General features: G+C 39.6%; 1 protein-coding gene across 6 annotated transcripts in view; it reads right to left on the reverse strand.

The window, feature by feature from the left end:
- LOC125226615 (PDZ and LIM domain protein Zasp) overlaps positions 1-1,926 on the reverse strand; it is a 69,120-nt gene extending 67,194 nt beyond the window's left edge. For 4 of the 6 annotated variants that reach the window (XM_048130645.1, XM_048130648.1, XM_048130647.1 and 1 more), the window contains exon 1: positions 1,739-1,925. The gene's annotated coding sequence lies outside the window, so the exon portion shown is untranslated. Of the gene's footprint in view, positions 1-1,738 lie in introns of all 6 variants that reach the window. The other 2 variants (XM_048130644.1, XM_048130649.1) reach the window with 2 other exon arrangements.
- Between the last annotated feature and the right edge of the window lie 12,190 nt (positions 1,927-14,116).

Genomic DNA, 14,116 nt, shown 5'->3' on the forward strand with positions numbered 1-14,116 from the left:
CAAATTAGTCGTTACCTGATCCATTAAAATAAAGCAGAAACCATATCTCAATCGCCTGAAACGTAACTAAGTATAGGTAGGTACTATAATATACTAATCCAAAGCAGTTCGAGATCAAAGCACAGAGTTATTTTACGTCCCAAATTACCTACATCTGTCATAATTACTCGTACAATCGCAAGCGCAAGGTGCCAGATCTTTACAAAACCCAGAAATTACGTAAAAGTTGTTAATGAAACTGAATGTTACTGCCAGCGATAAAATCTTAACGAAACTGTAATAAAAACTACTGGATTCTTCAACGATGAATAAACGATGTGATAAGGCAAGGTTTGCCACGACCCTGTCATGTTTTCACAAGGTCCAGCGAAGAATTTTCCCCTCAGTATAATTATAGAGACAGGATGTAGTTGTCCCTTAGGAATGACTCTGAACACAATAATGCAGCCTCCACGGTCCAAGGTTCGGGTAAGCACCTCTATGGCACCAACCGGTTTAAAATTCGCGATCTGATTTTGCACCTCTGAATGGACAAAACTCATTGGATAATAATGCTTTGTGCATTGGCGGAACGAAACAATAAACTTGTTTTGAGAGACTTGAAAACCGGCAGTGTTTTCATATTGGAAATATTATCAAATTATCTATTGTGTCCCTGAAAATTCTCAAGACTTATTGAATAAGTAGGTAGAACATAATTTTCAGCGGGAAAACTTTGTAAAAAACATGTACAATTTGTAGACATTGAACTTGCAGACATTGGTTGGCGACCACCCAACTGGACTGGACGTAATTTACGTAGCCTGTACACAAAATCACCCATCTCACTGAATTCCTTGTGACATAACACGGTAATAATCCTTTGCTAATAAATAGAATTCATGACTAAGATGCTTACATCAGGTTTTAAGCGATGTATTGTTGTTTATCATTTTATTACATACTTTAGCTGTTTTGCATCGAGATGTTGCAAATTTGCGTGAATTTTAATGCTAACAAGTTTATGTCAGCTGATTTACATAGAAATTATAGCGTTAGGTAACCATGTGTAAATTATATTTTGCTATAGATTTCCTCAGTCGCATCCCAGAATAACAAGAAGGTAATAAATGCATGTTATTTTTCAAAAACTTTTCCTTAATCATACTGAAATATTTAAGTTCGTCGAGTTAGGTTGTTATTGTATGCTCATTGAATATTGTTATTTAAGAAAGTACTTATGATGTTGCAGAGCTTTCAGACATATAGGTTAGTGCAGTTGGCTAGAGCTGTTGACAAAATTGCGGTCATAGATGTCGTCAGAGGCGTCCGTCTGTGTTCTAGCCAGGACTTAAACTGATCGGCTACCACTGCATTTTGCAACTCTTGGCAAGCTATCGCATTTTGTCTGTACCACATTAATCCTGGACACGTACCATTAATAATGGGATTAATCATGACTAGGTTAGGTAAGTCGGCTAAATTGTCACTGAAACCTACTGATTTCAACTTACAAAATTGTAATTAATGCTTCAGGTTATTTTACAGAAAATATCTGAAATTCGGGCAGCGGCTGAAAGGTCGGACGCAAATAGATCAGATTAACGCCACACACATAAATATCGTCTCGACTAGCAAATTAATAAGCCTAGCATCTCGAGTTTCCTCAATCTTACTCCCGATTTAGCACTAGCTGTTCCCCGAAATCTGCTCAGCGCTTACCGTCGCGATAATATAATTAATATATTATAATACTCACGTTTGATATCGCTGTTTAGTGGTTCTTCACTAGGCACTGTCAATCACTGGTTCAAAACAACGCGCAGTTTGTAAAAGGCGATCGCGCTCGCGGGTATTTTTAGGTCGGTAATACGACACCGGCGGCGGACGGCGGTCGTTCGTTCGTGGAGTCCGGGCGAGCTGTGGCGCGCGAGTGACTCGCGGCGGCGGCGGCGCGCGCGCCGCGGCGCAGGACGATGCCCGGTCCCACCCACAAAGCCTGCAGTCTAGAACCTCTGCCCTAGGATGCATCTTGGTTTTTTAGCTTTAGTTTTTTAGAACTTAACCTAGCGGCTTGATTTTTTTTACAATTTATGCCATAGTTTCCGTCTGCTTTTTGAGAATCTAGAGACTTAACTGTGTAAAATCATTCGACATGGTTCTTATCTAATACCTTTAAACGAGCACTCTTGTATATTTATTTATTTTAAGTATAATTTCGACTTCGGAAACAGCTCTAACGATTTTGCTGTACCTAATTTGTTGTGGGGGTTTTCGGGGGTAAAGAAACTGAAAAATCGATCTAGCTTAGTCTTAGGTCCTGGTAAACGCGCACTGAGAGAAAATACAACCAGTTTTCATGTTCGTTCAACAAGTTTTTTGGTTAAAATAGCGCCTACGTGCTCTTTGGTTCAAACAACAAGCTACTTGTCATTTGAATCGGCAATATATTTGAATCAACAAGTCGATTTTATAAAAACAACCTGACACATATTGTTTTAAACATACGTTTGGCTGATTCAAACGGATAAACCGCAACAAGTCGAACTTGTTAAATTCACAATGCAAATTTCTCTCAGTGCGAGTTTTGGAGTTTTCATGCGTTTTTCTTTCGCATTATTATCTGTGTAAGAATGTCCTATAATATTTATTTATTTTATTTATTTATTTATTTATTATTAAACGCAAAATATGCTATACCATTGTATGATATATCATCTGAAAACACGATGTAGGTAATAACATAAAAATAAATATTCGCCCAGGTATAATTACGATAATTAAGTACCCAATGAAATAAAAAATATTTTTATCAAAATAGTGTTGTCGCTCGAGAGTTCCAGTGTCATGTTGAGCGACAGCGCCATCTTTGGACTACGAACTCAAACAAGAAGCTGTTGAACGTGGTGACGTATCAGACTGGTGACGTAGTGCACAACGTCTGTCACCACGCGGCGCCACTGTAGCGGGACCGAGAAGGGGTCGTGACAATGAAGACACGGCCCATCACTTTGCCATCGAGCAGCGACGAGAGTGGTCGAAATTGTATATTCCAATAGTTTTACTTTTCTAAGCTTAGCCTATTGATTTGCGGTAAAGTAGCTTCGAGTGATCTATTTCAATTTCAAGAATTGCTAATGATTAAAATGTTCCGATTATAATAAAGTCACGTACCCATTGCTATGATTGCTATAATTGCTGTGCTTATTAATCATTTTCTACATGTAACGATCGTAAAAGTCTTTGTTTGACATATTTCAGCGTGTTCAAAATAAACCGTTAATTATAAATAGTACTACTTGCCGATAAACCCTGTATTTATATTTATAGTGGAAATAAAAGGTATATCGTTGTATAATCTGTGTTCTTTTTATTTTATCAGAAGTATTGCGTATCTTCTGCGCCCACAACCATGCCACGTGCTCGGAAGAGGAAAGCGGGGAAAAGGAAATCGCGCCATCGGTCTACTAGCTCCGAATCGTCATCTACGAGCTACAGCAGCTCAAGCAGCTCGTCAAGCAGCGACAGCGACCGCGCTAGGAAGCGGCGTAGACGGCAGAAGAACAAACGAAGCCGAGAGACACAGCCAACCGTGAGTCAAAACATTGTTTTATCGTCAGTGATACCAGAGTTCGATCCGTTAATCGATGACGTTGATAGTTGGTTAGATGTGGTTGAGGCTAATGCGCGTACGTTTGGGTGGTCAAACAGTATGATAACATACCAAGCACTACAGAAATTGAAAAATACCGGTAAAATTTGGTTAGATGCTTTTCAAAAGAATGAGTGTAAATGGACATCTTGGACTTGGAAACAGTGGAGTGGTATGTTATCAGACACGTTTCAAGTTAAACGGAATACATTTGTACTTCTCAAGGAATTGATAGAAACGAAACCGTTGCCGAAGCAGTCGTTATATGAATTTTACTTTCAACAAAAAGCCAAAATTGACCGGTTACATTTAGGGTTTAGAGAACGCGACGTGATATCAATTATTGTTGGTTCGATAGGCGATGTTAACATTATTAACTCGGCGGAAGCGGGTAGTTTCAAATTTTGTGACGAGCTCGCTTCATTCTTACACGGCAAAGTCTACACAGAACCCGAGAAACCTGCGCCCAATAAAAATAGTGCGACTACCAAACACCCTTTTCGACCGACTAATACTAATTTAAATCCAACTGCCATAGATAATAAAGTGCCCAGTGCAAATGAAACTTCTACGTCAAGTAGCAACAGGAATGCAACTAACGGTATCACTTGTTATCGTTGCGGTGAACCGGGGCATAGAAGAATCACTTGCACTGTTAAAGATAATGTCAAATGCGTGTCATGTAATAAATTGGGACATTTAGAAAAAGCTTGCAAGTCAAAAACAAGCATGAAAGTCGAAAAGGATGCGGAAGTCAAAATGATTAATGATTCTAAGCAGAAATTTTTCAAAAAAATAATGTTAGATGAACTTGAATGCGAAGGTTTCTTTGATATGGGCGCTGCTTGTTCTCTGATAACGGAAGATTTTGTTAGGCAAAATAACTTGCATACATTTCGATTAAACGCACCTGTCAATCTTTTCGGATTCAGGAATGATTTGTCGGCTCAAGTGACTCATGCGGTGGCGGTTAATTTAAAGGTCGATTCAGTCGCGTTGATTACGACGTTTTATGTAATTGACACGTTGTCAGGTGGTGATATTCTAATAGGTCGCAATTTCACGGAAGATAAGAGGATTATGTACATTCGGTTGGGAGATAATTTAACATTTCAATCGGTCCAGTCAATGGAGGTGTTCAATATTAACACTAATGTACTCAATAATAGTAACAGTAAGGAACACGAATCGATCTTGAACGGCATTTTCTCGAAGTATCCTAAATGCATATCCAATGACTTGACCGATTTGGGTAAAACCACATGTGTTGAACTTGATATTGAGTTGACAACTGATAAACCAGTATGTCAGCGACCGTATAGAATGTCTGAATCTGAAAGAGCTACTACTCGCGAGATATGTAATGAGTTATTAGAAAGTGGCATTATTCGTAACAGTAATTCTCCTTACGCAAGCCCTGCACTACTAGTTAATAAGTCGTCAGGAGCCAAACGATTATGTGTAGATTACCGACAACTTAACAAGATCACGGTCAAGGAAAAATACCCAATGCCGTTAATCGAAGACCTCGTTGATAGGCTTAGGGGTTGTAAATATTATACCTCGTTAGATTTGAAGAGCGGTTATCACCAAATCTCAGTCAAACCTGAATCGGTCCATAAATTAGCCTTTGTTACGAGTGACGGGCACTATGAATATGTACGTATGCCGTTTGGCGTTTGTAACGGGCCAGCGGTTTTCCAACGATTGATGGATACAATCTTAGGTAATTTGCGTTTTGGGCGTGTCATTTGCTATATGGACGATTTGCTCATTGCCACAGAGACTCTGGAAGAAAATGTTGCGTGCTTAGATAATGTGCTGCAATTACTTGAATCGAATGGCCTAACTATCAATATTGAGAAATGTAAATTTTTCCAGGCAGAGGTAACTTTTCTGGGGTATCTAGTTTCAAAAGACGGGGTGCGTCCTAGTGATCGCAAATTAAAAGCCATAAAAGAGTTTCCCACTCCAAAAACTGTTCACCAGTTAAGACAATTCCTTGGGCTCATAAACTATTTTCGAAAGTTTATTAAAGATTGCGCTTTACTTTGTAAGCCCTTAAGCAATCGACTAAAGAAAGACTCTGTGTGGCAATGGAGCGATGAGCAAGACACTGCAGTAGAAAAATTGAAAGGTGCTTTAGTAGATAACGTCACGCTAAGCATTTTTGACCCAAAGTTGCCAATCAACCTTTATACTGATGCGAGTCGTGATGGTCTTGGTTGTATTTTGATGCAAACCACAGAACATGGCGAAAAACCAGTGCATTTTTACAGCCGACAGACAAGTAATGACGAAAAGAAATACCATTCTTTTGAGCTTGAGCTACTAGCCATTACAGGTGTTACAGGTTTACAAAAATTTCGTCATTACTTGTTGGGAACACAGTTCAAAATAATTACTGACTGCAATGCTGTGAGATATGCATTAACAAAACAAGAAATCGTGCCACGCATCAGTAGATGGGTTTTATACACTCAAGAATTTACATTCGAAATACAACACAGAGCTGGGTCACAAATGCAGCACGTCGACGCTCTGAGCCGAAACCCGATTAAAAACGATGACGTACCAACGGAAACTGAAGAAGTCATGTTAATAACCGAGGGAGATTGGCTTTTATCAGTCCAATTATTAGATTTAAATATCAGCAAAATTCGCGAAATCCTACAGTCAGGTGAGGCCGAAGCGAATAGGCAATTGTTTAATGAGTACGAGTTGGTCGGTAATAAGGTTTATCGCAGAACAGAATTTGGTAGACGTTGGGTAGTTCCGAAAAACTGTATCTGGCAGGTTATTCGACTAAATCACGATGATGTCGGGCATTTTGCGGTGGACAAGACTGTTGAAAGAATAAGATCGAAGTATTGGTTTCCGCGGTTAAAGAAAACTGTCACAAAATACATTAAAAATTGCCTTAATTGCATTTATAACAAACATGTCCACGGCAAAAAGCCCGGCGAGCTTTATCCTATACCTAAACACTGCAGGCCGTTTCATACGTTACATTTAGACCACCTGGGTCCCTTTGTCAAAACCACGCAACAAAATAGCCACTTGTTAGTAATGGTAGACGCTTTTACTAAATTTGTTTTCATATCCGCTGTCAAGAACACGAAAAGTCAAATCGTCATAAATGAATTGAGTAAATTGTTTAAATTGTTTGGGCCACCAAAACGGGTCATTTGTGACGCAGGTAGTGCTTTCACATCAAAACTATTTACTGAATTTTGTAAAAACTCCGGAATTAGGGCTCACATCATTGCTACCGGTGTCCCACGCTCTAACGGGCAGGTAGAGCGTTATAATCGGACCATTTTAGACGCTTTACGTAGCTTAGGCGCGGACACGAATGATAACAAATGGGACCAACACATTACAAAAATACAACAAGGAATTAATAGTACAATTAATAAAACAATAGCTGCGGTACCAAGTGAGGTATTTTTCGGGTATCGGATTCGAACTAGTAATGACGGAATCACTGATGATGATAATGTTGAGAACTCGGTCGATATGACGGCACTAAGGAATCAAGTCGATTCCAATATCAAAAAGAATGCCGTAATACAAAAACAAGCGTTTGATGCTAAACGTAAGAAAGCACCAAATTATACGGTAGGTGATTTGGTGGTGCTTAAAATTCCTAGCCAGTCAAACGATGGACAAAGTACAAAGTTATTACCGCTTTATAAAGGGCCATTCCAAGTAACCGAGGTTCTAGGCAAAGATCGCTACAAGGTTGCAGACATGAGAGGAGCAGAAAGAACTTCAAAACGGTACGATGGTACTGCATGTGTTGAGAACATGAAGCCGTGGATCAGCTTTGCAGCAGATTCCGACTCCGAACAGGACCCGGATGTTGTCAACAATATCGAAGGTAACATCTATCGATTTTGTTAAAAATTTGCAAAAGAGTTAATTTAATATTTAAATGTTTGGCCCAAATTTGTTTGATTTTAATACATTCAGTTTACTCAAACAGATAGTCAGTAATTTAACCTAAGTATATCTCAAAGGTTGTTTATGATCTAATGCAGTAGCCTCGTACAGAGATGGTAGTGTATGTACTTAAACTGTGGAAGATAGGAAGTGAAGGTCACTTTCTATTTTTATCGGGTATGTGGTGATACACGACTTGTAATCTGAACATTACAAGTTCAAACCACAATGGGGAGCGAGTTGGCCGGCGATGGGATAACAAACTCCACCCGAATAAAACAGTTTATTTACTTGCACTAATCTTTTAAAGGCTGCTTTATTTATGTATTTGTGAAACAAAACACTAAGACATTTGTGTTCTGTCCTCAGCTCCTGCATAAGATCCGGACGTGGCTCGGGACGAGCACGTGCTCCAGGCTGGCCGGATGTTGTCGCTCGAGAGTTCCAGTGTCATGTTGAGCGACAGCGCCATCTTTGGACTACGAACTCAAACAAGAAGCTGTTGAACGTGGTGACGTATCAGACTGGTGACGTAGTGCACAACGTCTGTCACCACGCGGCGCCACTGTAGCGGGACCGAGAAGGGGTCGTGACAATGAAGACACGGCCCATCACTTTGCCATCGAGCAGCGACGAGAGTGGTCGAAATTGTATATTCCAATAGTTTTACTTTTCTAAGCTTAGCCTATTGATTTGCGGTAAAGTAGCTTCGAGTGATCTATTTCAATTTCAAGAATTGCTAATGATTAAAATGTTCCGATTATAATAAAGTCACGTACCCATTGCTATGATTGCTATAATTGCTGTGCTTATTAATCATTTTCTACATGTAACGATCGTAAAAGTCTTTGTTTGACATATTTCAGCGTGTTCAAAATAAACCGTTAATTATAAATAGTACTACTTGCCGATAAACCCTGTATTTATATTTATAGTGGAAATAAAAGGTATATCGTTGTATAATCTGTGTTCTTTTTATTTTAATAGGTATGCCATTTTCAATAGAACATATTTATTTTATGAAACTTGTTCTGTTTTTAAATTCTTGAATCGCGGATCTAAGATATCCTTTCGCGGCTACCGGGCCGTCAGGTATTTAAAAACAAGAATGTCTATACAATACTTAAAACACTATAAACAATAACTACTACTAGATACGTAAAATACTTATGTATTTACCATCGCGAAATTCACATTTTATCGATATCGTTTATTTCATTCCCTGATACGATTCCCAATTTCGGTCTCACAAATTTCAAAAAAGCATTCCGCAGATATTCGAGTAGCGAAATCGGCAACTCAGAATCGGCCCCCGGTACGAAAATCTAGCCCGATAACACGCAGAGGCAATTAATCCGTCTGACTGAAGTTGTTGTGGTTGGCTTTATTTCAGTAGAAGTTGTATCCACAATGTGGTTTCAAATGCCACCGTTTTAAAACAACCACGAGACGTTACCCTTCTTCATTTAAATATGAACTTAGGTATTAGATTCGATCAAAAAGAGAAGAGTACCTATTTTTTTTTTATTTAAGAAAGAAACAAACGGTCTTTTACAAAAATATTAGTACATAGTATTTTTAAAATTTAAACCTGGAGTTTCATTTATGTTTTAAATATAATGCAGTGCAAAACAGTGAGTATCACACTATTCTACACTACACTACTAATTAGAATGTATGAACGTACATTTTGTGACTCTCATTCCGAAGAATCTATCCCTGAAGATGTTCGGCCTGACAATTTTGCGGTCATATTTAAATTAATAAACACAATTATTTACTTTTAGTCGAGAGCAAATGATCAGTAGTATCAAAACCAATTTAGCTGTTATAATATTCCAACCAAATAACAATTAAATAAAATGTGTCACGCCATTATTGTGTGGTATTTCGATTGTTATTGTAAAATACAAATCAATAATGTTACGGTATATTAGGTAACGGAATACAAGTTGTACGAGTTACAAATTGCTCAAAAAAAAAAACTTCACGTTATTTAAGTTAGCATGTCGTTGTTGGAGTCAGACCAACCTGAAAATTTTGTTAGACCAGGGTAACAATTTTGTTAGCGTCATGCTCAAGGGTTAAGTACCTAAACGTCATAATTTCTTACGAGCTTGACGTTTACAATGACACTTGCGCCGGCGTCGCTGTCAAAATCACTGCAAACTTAGCTTGGTTCTATCTTAGTAGGGTTTTTGCGTGTTCTTTATATTATTGCGGGTTATTGTACTTCTGTCCTTAAAGTCTAAGTCCCTTTTGTGCGGCGATGCGCAGTGTCAGATTAATAAAGCCTGCGTCTACCGAGACGGACACGCAGTCTGTTAAAAGCAGTATCTTGACTGGAAGTCTATTTGGGCCATTTTTTTTCAAAATTGTCCACCCCTTCATTTTTTTGGATTTGGAATTTTGTATGTGATTTCCACTCAGAATCGCTAGCTCTTTCAATCCTAATAGGAGAAAAAAAGTGTCCCAAGGTTTTTTCTCATTCCGTTTCATACATTTTGTATGGCGGTAACGGAATGGAAGGTTTGAAAAATGTATGGAAATCTTGGGATATTTGTGTTCTCCTGTTAGGATCAAAAGACCTCGCGATTCTGATTATCAATCGCGTAAAAAATACCCATGTTACAAAAAAGTGGGGTGGACCTTGAAAAAAAATGGCCCATTTTATGCCCATTTGCAATTTCTTAGCGAAGAGTTGCTGTAAGAATTATCCTGACAAATTCCTAAATTCCTGCAAGTTTATTTCTCCAAACAGTTCTTAGTGTATGAGACTGTATGCACTAAGCAGGCGCTTTAAATTTTGTAATCTATTTTTCATTGTCAACATTAGTAATTTCGTTTTTTTGTATATTTTGCGGAACGGAATTTTCAACATTCAGTTACATCATACATACGTATACCTACCTATTGAAATATTTGAATACTCGTATTCATGCAAATGTAACTTTTTGTATATTTTTTTTTGTGTTTTTACCACAGAACTTAATTTAGATAGAAGAAACAAATTCATAAATTTGTATAGGGGCGGAGCGTGTCAAATTTTGTACTGAAGTTGATTCTTGCCTGTAATTTTAAATATGTCTCAGGCTCTTGATTGTTCATAACTTTTGTGTTGTTGCAATTGAATATCACGTAACGAGGCATTTTTTATGTTTTGGTTGACTTCAACTTACAAAAATTGACGCCCGAAAGCTGCAAGCTGCGAGTAAAGACGGACAACCCAGTGGATTTCACTGAGTTCATTTGACACGCTAAGAAGATACGTTTGCTTGATCTATGATATATATGACATCTGTGGTTTTTACCATGTCAGCGCAGTATTTCAATCCCAGCTTGAACTAAAGTGTTTTAACAAGGATATTTTTAAATATATGTGAAATGTTTGGTAATTGTATGACTTCGATAAAATTTTAGGCATTTTTGACATGAACTGTAAGTAAACGTCTTTGAAAATCAATTTAGAATGAAACGAAAAACATAGAATTAATTTTTAACAAGTCTTGTAAAGTTTTTTTTAACAAGTTTTGTAATTCATTCAAGTCAAGATACTGTGTCAAACACTTGTAACTTTAGTTTTTTTTCTCAGTTGAAATCCGATTGGAATTATACGTCTCAACAGGTAGAGGTGAGATGTGCTCGATTAAAATTATAATAACTTTAAATTGCAATATAACGATTTATAATCATTATAATTTTGCAACCACACGTCTATGCACCGACTTATCAATCACTTCTTAGCCATTTAAATAGCATGGTTCCGTACAAAAAAAATATATATTGGGGTCACCTTACACTACACAGATCAACTTAGCCCCAAACTAAGCAAAGCTTGTACTATGGGTGCTACTGCTAAGCGCCATTATACATACTTAAATAGATAAATTAAACACATACTTATATACATAGAAAACATCCATGACTCAGGAACAAATAACTGTGTTCATCACACAAATAAATGCCCTTACTGGGATTCGAACCCAGGATCGCGGCTTAGCAGGCAGGGTCACTACCGACTGAACCAGACCGGTCGTCAAAAAGGTACAAAAGTAGGAAAGATAAGGTCTGACTACACGCTTCATATTGGTGGAGCGTTGCGAGGCGTGCGGCGCGCATGTCTAACAATTGAAGTTTATTCAAGTGTCCAGTGTGCGTAGCCAGATGCACAAACGCTCACGATAATCTTTCAATCTTTCTCACTTGATGGTCTCATCGGAAGATCAGCGCTGGAAGTCACCAGCAACACGCTGAGATGAGGCCATTTCGTGGCACTTCATTCCTTTCTGTCTTGTTGTTATTATATGTATTTTGTTTTACCTGTGTTCACGAATAAACGTTTATTCTATTCTAATATCTCCTTCGTTATCTATCTCTATCGTTCTTGCGTATTGGCGCGACAGAGCCAGCCTACATTTCTGCGGCGTTTCGGTTTGAGAAAAATAACTTCATAATATTGTCAAACAATTAAATCAACGTCCGTTCCGTGGGCTGAGTAAACCCTTAAGCAGTAGAGTTGGCGACTGAAACCGTGGGCTGAGTAAACCCTGTAGCGATGGCGAGTGGTCAACTGAACCCGTGGGCTGAGTAAACCCTGTAGCGATAGCGAGTGGTCAACTGAACCCGTGGGCTGAGTAGACCCTGTAGCGATAGCGAGTGGTCAACTGAACCCGTGGGCTGAGTAAACCCTGAACCGATAGCGAGTGGTCAACTGAACCCGTGGCCTGAGTTAACCCTGTAGCGATAGCGAGTGGTCAACTTAACCCGTGGGCTGAGTAAACCCTGTAGCGATAGCGAGTGGTCAACTGAACCCGTGGGCTGAGTAGACCCTGTAGCGATAGCGAGTGATCAACTGAACCAGTGGGCTGAGTAAACCCTGTAGCGATAGCGAGTGGTCAACTGAACCCGTGGGCTGAGTAGACCCTGTAGTGATAGCGAGTGGTCAACTGAACCCGTGGGCTGAGTAAACCCTGTAGCGATAGCGAGTGGTCAACTGAACCCGTGGGCTGAGTAGACCCTGTAGCGATAGCGAGTGGTCAACTGAACCCGTGGGCTGAGTATACCCTGTAGTGATAGCGAGTGGTCAACTGAACCCGTGGGCTGAGTAGACCCTGTAGCGATAGCGAGTGGTCAACTTAACCCGTGGGCTGAGTAGACCCTGTAGCGATAGCGAGTGGTCAACTTAACCCGTGGGCTGAGTAGACCCTGTAGCGATAGCGAGTGGTCAACTTAACCCGTGGGCTGAGTAAACCCTGTAGCGATAGCGAGTGGTCAACTGAACCCGTGGGCTGAGTAGACCCTGTAGCGCTAGCGAGTGGTCAACTTAACCCGTGGGCTGAGTAAACCCTGTAGCGATAGCGAGTGGTCAACTTAACCCGTGGGCTGAGTAGACTCTGTAGCGCTAGTGAGTGGTCAACTTAACCCGTGGGCTGAGTAGACCCTGTAGCGATAGCGAGTGGTCAACTTAACCCGTGGGCTGAGTAAACCCTATAGCGATAGCGAGTGGTCAACCGAACCCGTGGGCTGAGTAAACCCTGTAGCGATAGCGAGTGGTCAACTGAACCCGTGGGCTGAATAGACCCTGTAGCGTTAGCTAGTGGTCAACTGAACCCGTGGGCCGAGTTGGCCAGACAGGTGGGATGACTCACCCACAAAAAAAACCGTAAGGGGTGAATGAGCCCGCGGGACGATTTTTCCGTGGGCCCAGTTGCCCACAGAGTACAATTTGATGAGTATCACTTCGGCCGGTAAATTACAAATTCTTTATCAAAAATCTCTTTGTCTTTATTCGTCTTCGTATTGACCTCTCGGATAAAGTACGTTGAAATGCTTCTTTCGGAGAGGCTCCTAAACAGGTATGAGTCAGGTTTCATATTTGGTGTTTGAATAATTGAACCCTCAATATTAGGTAGGTACTTGTTCTCCATTCGTTTGCGAAAAAATAATTTCTTTATATGCCTTTCGACGTATTAAAGGATCGCATATCGGAACAATATAATTAAATGAAACGGCTAACTACATATCAGGGGCCCATTTCTCGAAAGGTACAAGCCTTGTATTACAAGTGCGCGAACTGTCAAATCGTATGGGTTGTCATGGAAACACACTTAATACAAGGCTTGTACCTTTCGAGAAACGGGCCCCAAATCTTACATTGTGAACGTACCTTAGGTTTTATGAAACTTCATCCGATCTTCATTGTGACGCACAACTCTCTGGACGGAAAGGTTCTTCACTCGTCAGCCTTTTGGAATAAGCTTTTTGACGTGTTCTACTGCTATCGATAACAATATCTTAGGTAACTGAAAAGTATTATTGCTGATTTAATTTTATTTCAAAACTCGAACCGCTAAAAAAACCTGAACATTCCGCACACCAAAATACTCTAAATAAGTATGATTATAAACTGAGAATAAGGGGAATACTTAGACCAAGCTAACGCTGCAGCGATTTTGATAACACAGGCTGCGCACTACGTGATAATTTTAACGCCAGTGATAAAATTATAAAAAAAATGGTCAAAGAGGAGCTTGGTCCAAC

Source organism: Leguminivora glycinivorella, chromosome 5, assembly GCF_023078275.1.
Source record: "Leguminivora glycinivorella isolate SPB_JAAS2020 chromosome 5, LegGlyc_1.1, whole genome shotgun sequence".
NCBI classification, from domain to species: domain Eukaryota; kingdom Metazoa; phylum Arthropoda; class Insecta; order Lepidoptera; family Tortricidae; genus Leguminivora; species Leguminivora glycinivorella.